Genomic DNA, 13,117 nt, shown 5'->3' with positions numbered 1-13,117 from the left:
TTTGTAAAACTTTCAATTACTTAACAGTGAATTCAAGTGTTTGTCGAGCCACACAATTATACTGCGTGGAAACAGGGTCTTCAGGGCACTGAGTCCACGCTGATATTATCAAGTCAAGTCAAGTCAAGTCAAGTCAATTTTATTTGTATAGCACATTTAAAAACAACCCACGTTGACCAAAGTGCTGTACATCTGATTAGGTACTAAGGGAAAAAAAATGAAACATACAGTAGCACGCAAACACCTTTAACACCTTTAACACGCAAACATATTATGCACCTATTTACACAAATCCCATCCGAAACGTCACCCATTCCTTCTCTCCAGAGATGTTGCCTGTCCCGCTGAGTTACTCCAGAATTTTGTGTCCCACATTCTACCACTTACTTACATGCAAGGGCATTCTACAGTTGCTACTTAACCTGTCAACCTGCTTGTCTTTGGGATGTGGAAGGAAACCAGAGTCCTTGGACATAGGGAGCAATTACAAAGTCTACATAGATAGCATCAGTTGTTAGTATTGGGTCTCCGGCAACTGTCCTATTAGTTGCACCATTGTTCAGTGTTTTTAGCTCTTTAGCTTGTTCTGATCTACCCACATTTCTGACAGCGCAGCACCCAGAACTGGAAACGATCCTGCAGTGGTACTTGAATTACTGCTTTATTAAAGCTCATCGTGTCTTTGCTCTTGTACAAATGCCAACAATCATAGAAGATCTAATTGGATGGGATGTAAATACTCTTGACCAACGAGTTCATCTTCTGGATTCCTACTCAGTAAGGGAAATTTGATCCAACTGCTTGTTATAGTGGTCTGTGCATGCAGAGAGCTGCACTCAGCAAAAACCAGGCCACTATCACAAAATCACTGAAAGCTCACTGCACAGAAGGGGGCAATTGGCCCATTAAGTCCAAGCAAATTCAGCTAGTCTCACTCTTCCACCCACTCACCAAGGTCCTTTCAATATTTGTGCATCAAGTAATTTTTGAACCCCTGAGTTGAATCTGCTTCCACCACCACCCCAGGCATTGCATTGCAAATTCTAAGCACCAGTTGTGTAAAAAATAATTTCCTCACGTTACTTTCATTGTTTGTGCTCTGACTCATGGAAGAAGGGTCAGTGGGAAGTTATGTAATCTATTCTGTGTTGACACTTCGTAAATCTAAACACCTTCTCAGCCTCCTGTGTTTTAGAAGAGCCCCACCTTTACTATTCTAGACAAATAGCTAAGGTTCCTCATCCCAAAAATCATGCAAGTAAATTTAAACACCGTTTTCACATCTTTCCTATGATGCAGTGCTCAGTAAAGGATGCAATACTGAAGTGGTAGATGAATAATGCCTTATTAAGGCACTTCTTGACTCATTGGATCTTGTACTCCATGTTATTTTGTTGAAAGTCATGACTTGCGATCTATTGCTTCATCACTAATCATCTATTGAAGGCAGAGTTAAAATGCGCAGCCCATCTCTCTGAGGTCTGTTTCTTTTCAGTCTATCTGCACTTAGTAGAGGTGAACCACCAGATGGCTGAGGACCATGTACAGACTTTACAGCAGCATAGACATTTTTAGAGTCTTTCTAATCAGCAGAGCTCTGCATTTCATCTGCTCTTGCTAAACTTACAGACCTGGCAGAAGTTCAAAAGCCAGTGTCACAACTATCATGTGGAAAACATCAAGGAACCAATGTATTACCAGCAGAAATCTTTGAAGGAAGAGGTTGATTGTTTTTGAGAAACAGGCAGAGCTGCTTCAGGTGCTATGGAACACGGAGAAAGTATCCAGGACTTCAAGGTGCTTCAATTACACACCTATACATCGAAAGGGAACTGGCACCGGCTGTGGAGGCTCTCAGCCAAAACCAAACTGCAACAAACTACCTTAAGGAATTCCTCTTTGCTGAATCTGTCAAGGTCAGAAACTGATAAGCAGGAAAGCTTGGACAAACTTTCCAGTGCCTGTGCTAACTTTGGCCTCACAAGTAGCACAAAGAAAACAGAAATTAAGCACCAACCAGCACTACTCCAAAGACGTACAGGTATGTAGGTTAATTGACTGGGTAAATGTAAAAAATTGTCCCTAGTGGGTGTAGGATAGTGTTAATGTGCGGGGATCGCTGGGCGGCGCGGACTTGGTGGGCCGAAAAGGCCTGTTTCCGCGCTGTATATATATATGATATGATATGATATGATAAACATCTCATACACAGAATCCAACATACTTGTGAATGACCAGAGATTTTCAGTAGTGAAGAAGTTCCGCATTCTCTCAAGATCAGTCAACACCGATGACTAAGTCAACAGGAGAGCCAAAGCCAGCCCTGCTTTAGAAGTGTAAAACCAAGAAACTGCAGATGCTGGTTTACAAAAGAAAGACACAAAGTGCTGTTCTGTGCCTTTTGGAAGACTGTGAAGTGTGAGAATGAAATCAGCCTAAAGACCAATTTGAAGATGTATCTTGCCGAGTCAGATCCATCTTTACTGTATGTTAACAAATTATGGACAGTTCACAGCAGATTCTGTCCAAAATAAACCTCCCCAACACTTGCACATTGTTGAAAGAATCACAGATTAGACAGGTGGGACATGTCAGAAGAATATCTGATGACAGAATACAAATGCAGCTACTTTATGGAGAGCTGACTGTGGGCAAACAATCATGTGCTGGACAGAAAAAGAGATTAAAATATTCTCTTAGAATGTCCCTAAAGAGTTTCAATATTGACACACTTCACTGGGAACAAGGATTTGCTCGTCCTGTTTAGTGTAGAAACATAGAAACATAGAAAATAGGTACAGGAGTAGGCCATTCGGCCCTTCGAGCCTGCACCGCCATTCAATATGATCATGGCTGATCATCCAACTCAGTATCCCGTACCCGCCTTCTCTCCATACCCCCTGATCCCTTTAGCCACAAGGGCCACATCTAACTCCCTATTAAATATAGCCAATGAACTGGCTTCAACTACCTTCTGTGGCAGAGAATTCCACAGATTCACCACTCTCTGTGTGAAAAAAAACTTTCTCATCTCGGTCCTAAAAGACTTCCCCCTTATCCTTAAACAGTGACCCCTTGTTCTGGACTTCCCCAACATCAGGAACAATCTTCCTGCATCTAGCCTGTCCAATCCCTTAAGAATTTTGTAAGTTTCTATAAGATCCCCCCTCAATCTTCTGAATTCCAGCGAGTGCCCCTATAAAAAGCTATTCTCCTTCACAAGGAAGCTAGAATGGAGGAAGCAATGAGGAAAAGAAAAGCACTGATGCGATAGTACATCTACATGTCACACCTGAGAAGGGGACTTCCAAACCCAGATTTATATAATCTGTACCTCTGTACACATTGCACACTCTAAACTAAATGTCATGGTATTATTTGAGAACGAGTGACTAACAACTCCATGTTATTACTTATAAGCCCAGGATTCTGCCTGCTTATTCAACCACTCTAGTCAGATGACAATCAATTGATTGAGCATGACTTGTGCACACAATATCATCTGGGTTCACATGGGTTAGGTCTGTGCACACCCTCTCAGTCTGAATAGGTCAGGTTTGTGCACAAATCCTCTGCGTCGGTGCAGGTCAAGTTTGTGCCTAATCTCTGTGGCTGGGTCTGGGCCAATTGGCGGTGCTCCGATATTCTGGATCTACAAAATGTCAGATGAGCACATTTCTTCTGGCTCCAAGTGGGCTCCACTATGTAGGGCCCCATATCCATAGTTAACATGTTGTTTTTTGAAACAGAGACCTCCGCATGGAGGAGGAATCAATGCCTGGACAGCTGCAAGGTCAGCACCATGTGGAGGACTCAAAGCTCAAAAACGGCAGGCAGTGCAGGGGATCCCTGTGGCTATTCCCCTCTCTAACGGCGATACCATTATGGATACTGTTGGGGGAATGGCTTTATCAGGGGAATGCAGCAGAAGCTAGATCAGTGACAGCGATTGGTTCTACAGTGCAGCAGGTAAGACAAAGTCTTGAGAAGCGGTTGTAATAGGAGACTCCACAGTCAGTAGGTCCAACAGACATTTCGGTGGCTACGAACATGACTCCAGGTTAATGTATTGCCTCCCTAGTGCCTGGATCCAGGATCACCGAGTGAGCGCAGAACATTCTGAGAGCGGACAGTGAGCAGCCAGAAGTTGTGGTCCTTGTTGGTACTTATGACATCGGTAAGGAGATAGATGAGCACCTGAAAAGGGAATTTAGGGAATTAGGTAGAAAGCTGAAAAGCAGGGCCTTCTGTGCAGTAATGTCAGGAAGAGGCCCTGTGCCATGAGGTAATGAGTTTAGAAATAAAAAGATAGAACACTGAATGCATGGCTGAGGAACTGGTGCAGGGGCAGGGCTTCAGATATTTAGGAAACCAGAATGTCCTCTGGAGCAGGGCTACTCTTACAAGAAGGATAAATTGCACCAAAACTGAATGGGGGTGGGATGCTGTAGCAGGAGGGAAGAGAAAAGCATATGTAGTAAATGGAGCAGGAAAATCCAGTGCGCAGTGCAGCCAGACATGTGTGGGAGAGCAAAAAAGGGCTGGCAGGTTTAAATGCATTTACTTTAATGTGAGGAACCTTGCAGGTAGGCCGGATGAGCTGAGCGTGGATGAGCACGTGGTATTACGATATTGTGGCCATCATGGAGGGGTGGCTGAGAGATCATAAGGTCTTCAGGTCATAAGTGATAGGAGCAGAATTAGGCCATTCAGCCCATCAGGTTTACTCCGACATACAATCATGGTTGATCTATCTCTCCCTTCTAACCCCATTCTCCTGCCTTCTCCCCATAACCTCTGACACCTGTACTAATCAAGAATCTATCTATTTCTGCCTTAAAAGTATCCATTGACGGACTCCACAGCCTTTGGCAAAGAATTGCACAGGTTCACCACCCTCTGACTAAAGAAATTCCTCCTCATCTCGTTCCTAAAAGAACGTTCTTTAATTCTGAGGCCAGGACCTTTAATCCTAGACTCTCCTACTAGTGGAAACATGTGCTCCACATCCACTCTATTCAAGCCTTTCACTATTCTATATGTTTCAATGAGGTCCCCCTTCAACCTTCTAAACTCCAGCGAGTACAGGCCCAGTGTCGTCAACCGTCAAATGTGAGAAGAGCAGGGATGGCAGTTCAATGTTCCTGCTGACCAGGCAGAGTATTTTAGCAGTGCTCATGAAGGATAGCCTGGAGTGATCGACTATAAATACAGATATCGGTGTAGAACCTAGAAATAAGAAAGGGCCGATCACTTTGATGGGATTATAGTCAGTGAGATTTGGAATAACAAATACATAGACAAATAGCAGGAGGATGTAACAGCAGTAGGGTTGTAATAGCAGGTAATTTAACATCCACAACGTTGACTGTGATTGTCCTCGTGCAAGGGGCCCAAATGGAGTGGAATTTGTTCATGCATCCCGGGAGCTTTTTTAAAGCAAGATGTAGGGAGTTCTACAAGAGAGGGAGGTGTAAGCAACCCTAGCTTAGGGAATTATGGTTGGGCAAGTGGTGGAAGTGTCTGTGGAGAAACCCTTCACCAATGTTGACCACAATTCAGTAAGCTTTTGCAAAGTCATGGAAAGGGCCAGATTTTAAATTGGGGAAGGATGACTTCCACAGCATGAGACAAAATCTGGCCAAAATCAATTGAGAGCAGTTGCTGGAGGGAAAAGTGCCATCTGATAAGTGGGAGGTGTTTAAATGTAAGAGTTTAGAGTCAGCATGTTCCCATAGGTGTAAGAAACAAAGATGATAAGATTAGGGAACCTTGATTAACATAGGAGATTGAAGGTTTGATCAAGGGTCAAACTGAACACAATATTCCAAGTACAGCCTTATTAGCACATTGTACAACTGTTACATGATGTCCCAATTTCTATACTCCACTCCCTGAATGATGAAGGCCATTGTGCCAAAAGCCTTCACCACCACCCATCTACCTGTGATGCAACTTTCAAGGAACTATGTATTTGTACTCCTAGATGCCTCTGCTCTACAACACCCCCCATGGCCCTGCCATTTACTGTGAAGGTCTGGCCTGGTTTGAGTTTTCAAAATACAGCACCTCATTCATATTCGAATTATACTGCATTGACCATTCCTCAGCCCACTTGCCCAGCTGGTCAAGATTCTTGGCAATCATCTTCACTGTCTACTTTACTGCCTATTTTACTAACATCTACAAACTTTCTAATTATGCCTTACACATTCTCAGCCAAATCATTGATATAGATGACAAACAGCAATGGTCCCAGCAAATATCCCTAAGGGACATCACAAATCAAAGGCCTCCATTCCGAAAAACAACCTTCCCGCGTTACACTCTGCTTCCCACAATGAAGCCAATTCTGTATCCAGTTTGCTAGCTCTCCCTGGATCCCATGCAAACTAACCTTCCAGTGCAGCATATCATGCAGAACCTTTTTGTAGGCCTCATCTAAAGGCACTACCCTCATTACCATTCTTGGTTACACCTTCAAAAAATACAATTCAATCAAATTCATGAGGTATGATTCCCCGATGCAGAAAACCATGAAGATTATCTCTATTCAACCATCGCAGTTTATCCCTCTGAATCCTATCCAGTAACTTTCCTACCATAGGCTTACTGTTCTGTAGTTCCCAGGATTTTCTTCATGCCCCTTTTAAATAGAGACACCATATAGGCCACCTTCTTTTCTTCACACACCTCACACATGGCTCACCTCACGAAGATTCATGGCTCATTGCCATGACTCCTTCAATTTCTTCTCTAGCTTCCCACAGTGTTCTTAGGTGTATCTGATCAGACCTGGGAGATTTATCTAACTTCATACACCTTCGGACATCCAGCACCTCCTTGACTGTAACACAAACTGGCCTCAAGACATTTCCATTAATTTTCCTAGGTTTCCTTGTCTTCATGTCTGGTAAAAACAGGGAAATATTAATTAAGGCCTTACCCATCTCCTGCTGCCCCACACATAGAATACAAGAAAAAACATAGTCATGCAAGTGAGTGTGCAAAGAGATTCACCAGGATGTTGATGGTACGAGAGGCTTTGGTTATAAGGAGAGCTAGTATAGGCTGGGACTATTTTGACTGAGTCAAAGAGGCTGAGGGGTGACTTTATAAAGTTTTATAAAATAATGAAGTGCATTGATGGGATAGAGAGTTAGTCCTTTTCCAAGGTTAGAGTTATCTTAAAGTAGCGAATATTGGTTTTAAGTGAGAGGGAAAATATTTAAAGGAGATCTGAGGAGTGTGTTTTTCACACAGGAGGTGGTGGGTTCATGGAACAAGCTGTCAAAGGAGGTGGTCAAGGCAATTACATTCACAACATTTGAAAAGCATTTGGACAGATAGAGGTGATATGGACCAAATGCAGAAAAATGGTTTAGCGTAGAGAGCTACCTCAGTCGGCATGGATGAGTTAGGACAAAAGGCCTGGTTTGATGCTGCATGATTCTATGATAATTTTGAATCCAGTCCAGATTTGAATCTTTGGGCAGCAATAAGAGTTTCTGGAAGAATACAAAGCTAGAATACCATCTGGGGCACATGGGCTATTTATTGAAAGCCCAACATATTGGGGGGAGTTATTGTGCACAAGGGATTCAAAGCTTAGAAGGGGGAAAAATGAATCCAATGGCAGTCTGTTTGATCTTCAGACTTTGTATATTCTTTGAATATGTTAAAGAGAAATGCAATCTTTTTTTCATGTTTTAAAGGGTAAGAGGGCTTGATTAAGATAATCTGGGGTTCATAATTTACATGTATCAGTGGTTTTCCAATGTTTCTTGCATCTTTTACAGTTCATGTTATTTGCACTTTTTTGCATTTTTCTACATTTTTACGAACAACCTTTTTACAGCTGTTACAAAACTGCTGCACACTATACATCTCTAAATAACACACATGTTTAAAATCTGCGATTTACTATAAAATAAAAATTAAATTCACTGTGCCTAGAGATAAACAACAGCTTGCAGTAGACATATTCATGATAGAATGTCTTATTTTACACACCACTTGTAACCTCCATTAGATGCCCAGCTATGACTGCATTACTAATATCTTTACAATGTACTGAGCTTGCCAGGCAATGGCAGGCATCCCAACATGTTGCTTTCATTTCCCTCTGCCATCTTTATTTATAAAGAAAACTACTGCTTGCTGTATGCACCCATATCTGCATCCAGAACACTTCTGCTAAAATCATAAGTACATGATATGAATTCCAGCTGATTTAAAATCAATTCTTTAAAGACGTCATTCCATGATGACACACATCTGGTTTGGACTTGGTTGGAACGCTACAGCTCAAGTTCATGCCAATAATGTTCTATGCACTTTAAAATGTAGCATAATTTGCAAAAATCAGTGATACTCATAAAGATATTATTTAGGAATCAGTACAAAAATAACAAACCCAGAGAATTGCTGAATGCAGCATTTGTATGTAACGTGTAATTGTATATTTAAAAGCTGAACCCTTGGCCAATGCTAGCCTTGTAGAAGAATTGTATGATGTTTTTATCGTATACAAGTTTCACAAACGGAAATGATAATTACACGTTTTGAAAGAATATTACAACATTGTTCAAAACTTAATTTGCACAAAGGTGTTTGCAACATATCAGAGAGATTCTGGCACTAATTTCTGTTGGAAGATTCCAATTGGCTGTTCTGTGGAATTTAATAATGCAGCAATTAGTAGCTGATTAAATGTGACTAGTGTTTTATAAAAAAAATGGTTGGTCAGAAAACAATAAGGGATAGACGGGAAAGGGTAACTTTGGGCTTATACCAGGTTGTTACAGTTAATAACAGAGTTATAGTGCAGTCAGGTTTTCATGCATTGAATCAAAAAGTTATTTCAGCTATTTAAATGAAAACCTTTCCCACCAAGTTTTCCATTTTGGCTCATCACACACATAATTCTATTTGATATGGAAGATTCTGCAGAGCTGCATTACAGAAATACAAAAAAAGCGATATGATGAGATGGTTTTACATATTGCTCAGTGGAAGAAACTGAACTATGGGCACATGGACCAAAAAGAAAGTCACGGTTGATACCATGTTGAGAGGAAGCCAAGCAAATAATTGTTGAATGTACAACAGGAATAAAAGGTCTTGCCATGAAAAATGTAGCAGTGGCAGTGCCTGCCAAAATAATTTTGAAAACTGATCTTTTTCAAAAAACATATGAACAAAGAGTTGAGCATGATTAAAAGCAAGTATTGAGATGAAGTGCAAAGTTGTAATTATCTCATGATGAAAACAAATGTGATTATTTATTAAATTAAATTAAAACATGCTGGAAATATTCAGAAAATCAGGCAGAATCTGTAGAGATTTAGATAAAGTTAACGATCTAGGTTGATGAACGTCCATTTAAAATTTATTGCTTGCATCCGCTGGAACCTTTATGAATTCCTTCTCCAATTACTAAACTCTTTTCAGTTCTTTGCACTTTATTGCTGCCAAGTTAATAGTGCAGCAGCCAGGGACATCTGATGCCATGCAGTTATATCACAGCTAATCCAAAACCATAGTATGGGCAGCTACTTCTCCAAAGTGTAGAAACAAGGAACTGCGGATGCTGGTTTATACCAAAGATAGAAACAAACTCAGTGGGTCTCTGGAGAAAAAGATAGTCTGCCAGTCTGAAGAAGGGTCCCGACCCAAAACGTCACCTGTGCTTTTTCTCCAGAGATGCAGCCTATCCGGTTGAGTTAGGCCAGCACGTTGTTCCTATCTTTCCTTCTCCAAAGTGTTTGCTGAATGATTATCTAAACATAATCTTGATTACTTCAATTCCAACTCATATTAAGCAAAGCTAATGTAAAGATGAAACTGCAAACCAGGAAACATGGAAGAAGCAAGCATGGCATACATGTATGGTGGAGACATCCATGCTTGTCAAAGCAAAGTGCTTCAGTTCAGGAACTGTTTTGAAGATGCGCATGAAAAAAATCTAAATTATGACATTAATGAAGATTGGTGAAACAAGCAGTTTATTTTAGACAAGGATCATTTTTAGTTTGACGAGGTAAAAGGTTACTTATTCATTTATACAAGCTATAAACAAATAGTGATGATGTTTCCAGCAGGTGGCATTGTAGCATTCTCCATTACCTCCTTCCATTATTTCCAGATATGGTGTCTTGAATGCACGTTCGCCAAAAAGATCAGGCAACAGTAATTCCGTTTCTCATCAAAACATTAATTGGGATTTAGATATGGGAGTCATGTTCCTTACGCATTTTGCATAAAATAACAGAATGGATAATGTCCTCGACACCTTTGTAACAATTTGGCAAGCACTTTTGTTTAACTCTCGTCATCTCTATAGGGATGCAATTACCTTGGAAAACTATCAGAAAATATAATCACTGGCCATAACATTTGGTCAACTGAAATGTTTTCCTCTGTTTTGGCTTGTTTCAATAAATGTTTTTGACATAAAATCATAGGATTTTTATTGCATGCACGCATATGTAAAATTTGAATTGTAGCCATTTCCATAACCTGCGTGTGTTTTCAAAGATTCTTAGATTTTTAATAACTTTATGCCATGAAAAGCAAATTAAAAGGTGCTATTGCCAAATTAGAGACTTTGCTTTTATTGACTGAGAATTGAATTTGAAGTTCACAATGTTGGTATGTAGGCAAATTCATGACAGTCTATGCATTTCTTAATGAAAATCTGCAGCCAAACCTCCCAACTAGACACTTTCAGTCTGCTTTCAGATGCAATTCTTTCACTTGACATTTCTCCCAGATGACATCTAAAAAGCTAGAGTTTAAATCCTACGGATTTTTTTTCCTCTATGCTTGCGATTTCCTCAGTTGCTCAATTTGCCTGAGATCATCAAGGAAAGAAAGTATTATTGATGTCTTAGACCTAATATTACAATATGCCATGCATCTCCCAAATCAATCCTCAGCAATTCCTAAAAGTCTATCTGATGTAAGCACCTGAAAACTACTGGTGTCAAATAATGTTACTGGAAAGCATATTAGACAAAGGCAGGGCTCTAAGCACCTCTTTAAAATTCTCTGTTCAGTTCAGTTTAGTTTACAGTCAAGTGTTCCGAGGTACAGTGAAAAGCTTTTTGTTGCGTGCTAATCAATCAGCAGAAAGACAATACATAATTACAATTGATCCATTTACAGTGCATAGATACATGATAAGGGAATAACGTTTAGTGCAAGGTAAAGCCAGCGAAATCCGACCAAGGGTAGTCCGAGGGTCATCAAAGAGGTAGATAGTAGTTCAGCACTGATCTCTGGTTGTGGTAGGATGATTCAGTTGCCTGACAATAGCTGGGAGAAAACTGTCCCTAAATCTGGTGATGGAAGTTTTCACACTTCTATACCTTTTGCCTGATGGGAGAGGGGAGAAGAGGGAGTGGCCAGGGTGCGACTCATCCTTGATTATGCTGCTGGCCTTGCCGAGGCAGCGTAAGGTACAAATGGAGTCAATAGAAGGGAGGTTGGTTTGTGTGATGGTCTGGGCTATGTCCACAATTTGCTACAAATTCTTGTGGACTTGGATGGAGCTGTTCCCAAACCAAGCTGTGATGCATCCTAATAAAACACTTTCGACATTGCATCTGTAGAAGGTGGTAAGAGTTGTCGGGGATTCTAATTCTCAGGGGATTTTGGTGTTGGGTAAAATTGGTGTCTATTTGTGTTGCCTCTTGTCCACCCATTTTACTAAAACTTCTGAAGGCAAATGATGAATGATTTAGGAATGCAAGGACAGAAGGAGGCCTTCTGTCCATCGAGCAGTTTATGATATTCTACTGGATGAACATCACCATTTATATATCTACCATTCATTTGCTGGCTTTCACCTAATAATCTTACCAGATTTCATCAAACTGATTTCAGTCTTGAACCAGCGTGCATAATAATTGAAAGAAGACATCTTCAGATTTCAACTGGTGTGAGAAATTACATCCTGGTTTCACTTAACTGTAACTTTAAAGTTATGCTTCCATGTTATTGATTCACCACTGGGGGAAATAGCTGCTCGCCTTCTGCTTTTTGAATCCCTTTATAGTTTCAAGCACTTCAATGAAACAATTCTCAAAGGATTCTGTGTCACATCAGAGTGCCTGAAAATCAGAATTCCTCTTTTGTGAATGAAAAAAATTGAAATTGATGAGGTCTTTAGGAACTTGCTAATTCCATGCGGATCCATTGTGTACTCCCTGGAGCAGTTTATGAAATTCCTCTGCATGATTCCCTTTGCACATCATCTGTTCCTGGTATAGACAACAAAACTATCAGGGTGGCTAATGGTGCCTCAGTAAGAATGACAGCTAACACCCAGAGTGTGTTAAATGAAAAAAGAAGTCCGCTCACGCAGAGTGAACTCCCTGACGTTGGTGTTTAAAGTGTGATAAAGGTGAGTTTTGTTTCATGTCAAAAACAACACATTTCATATTATTCATTAATCCAGTACTTTCCTAGTTCTCAAAACCCTTTATGCTGTACACTGAGAAGAGCCCAGCTTGCAACAAGGCACCTAGGAATTTCTATTTCTGGTCCCTATGCTATGTTTTGAGGTGATATTGCAATGGTTTTCCTGCAGATTTGATGCTAAACCTATGACAGAATTTAGGTGCTAACAAATCAAGGAATTTTCTTGAGCTAAACACAAAGTGCTGGTGGAACTCAAGCGGAATATGAGATGCTGTTCCTCCAGTTTGCATGTGGCCTCACTCCGGCAATAGAGGAGGCCATGGATAGAAAGGTCAGCATGAGAATGGAAAGGGGAGTTACAGTGCTTAGTAACCAGGAGCTCCAGCAGGGTTTGGCAGATAGAGCACAAGTATCAAGTGAAAAAATCACTGAGTATGGGAATGGGAAGAAGTAATAAAATGGTTAGATACCTGCAGGTCCAGTAGATCTTGGTGGGCGGAAGGTCACAGAAAGAATGTGAAGACACCACACAGGCAGGTCAGAACCCAGGTTATTAAGAGCTGTGAAGAGTGGCCTTATTCTGCACTGTGGTATTTGGAAGAGAGCAAGAAGTTCCTCCCAAACCACACGCAATTTCAATTTCCAATCACATGGAGTTAAATTCTCAGAAACTCATCCTAGCTTCAGAATA

Source organism: Rhinoraja longicauda, chromosome 5, assembly GCF_053455715.1.
Source record: "Rhinoraja longicauda isolate Sanriku21f chromosome 5, sRhiLon1.1, whole genome shotgun sequence".
NCBI classification, from domain to species: Eukaryota; Metazoa; Chordata; class Chondrichthyes; order Rajiformes; family Arhynchobatidae; genus Rhinoraja; species Rhinoraja longicauda.
Note: the sequence above shows the minus strand (reverse complement) of the source record.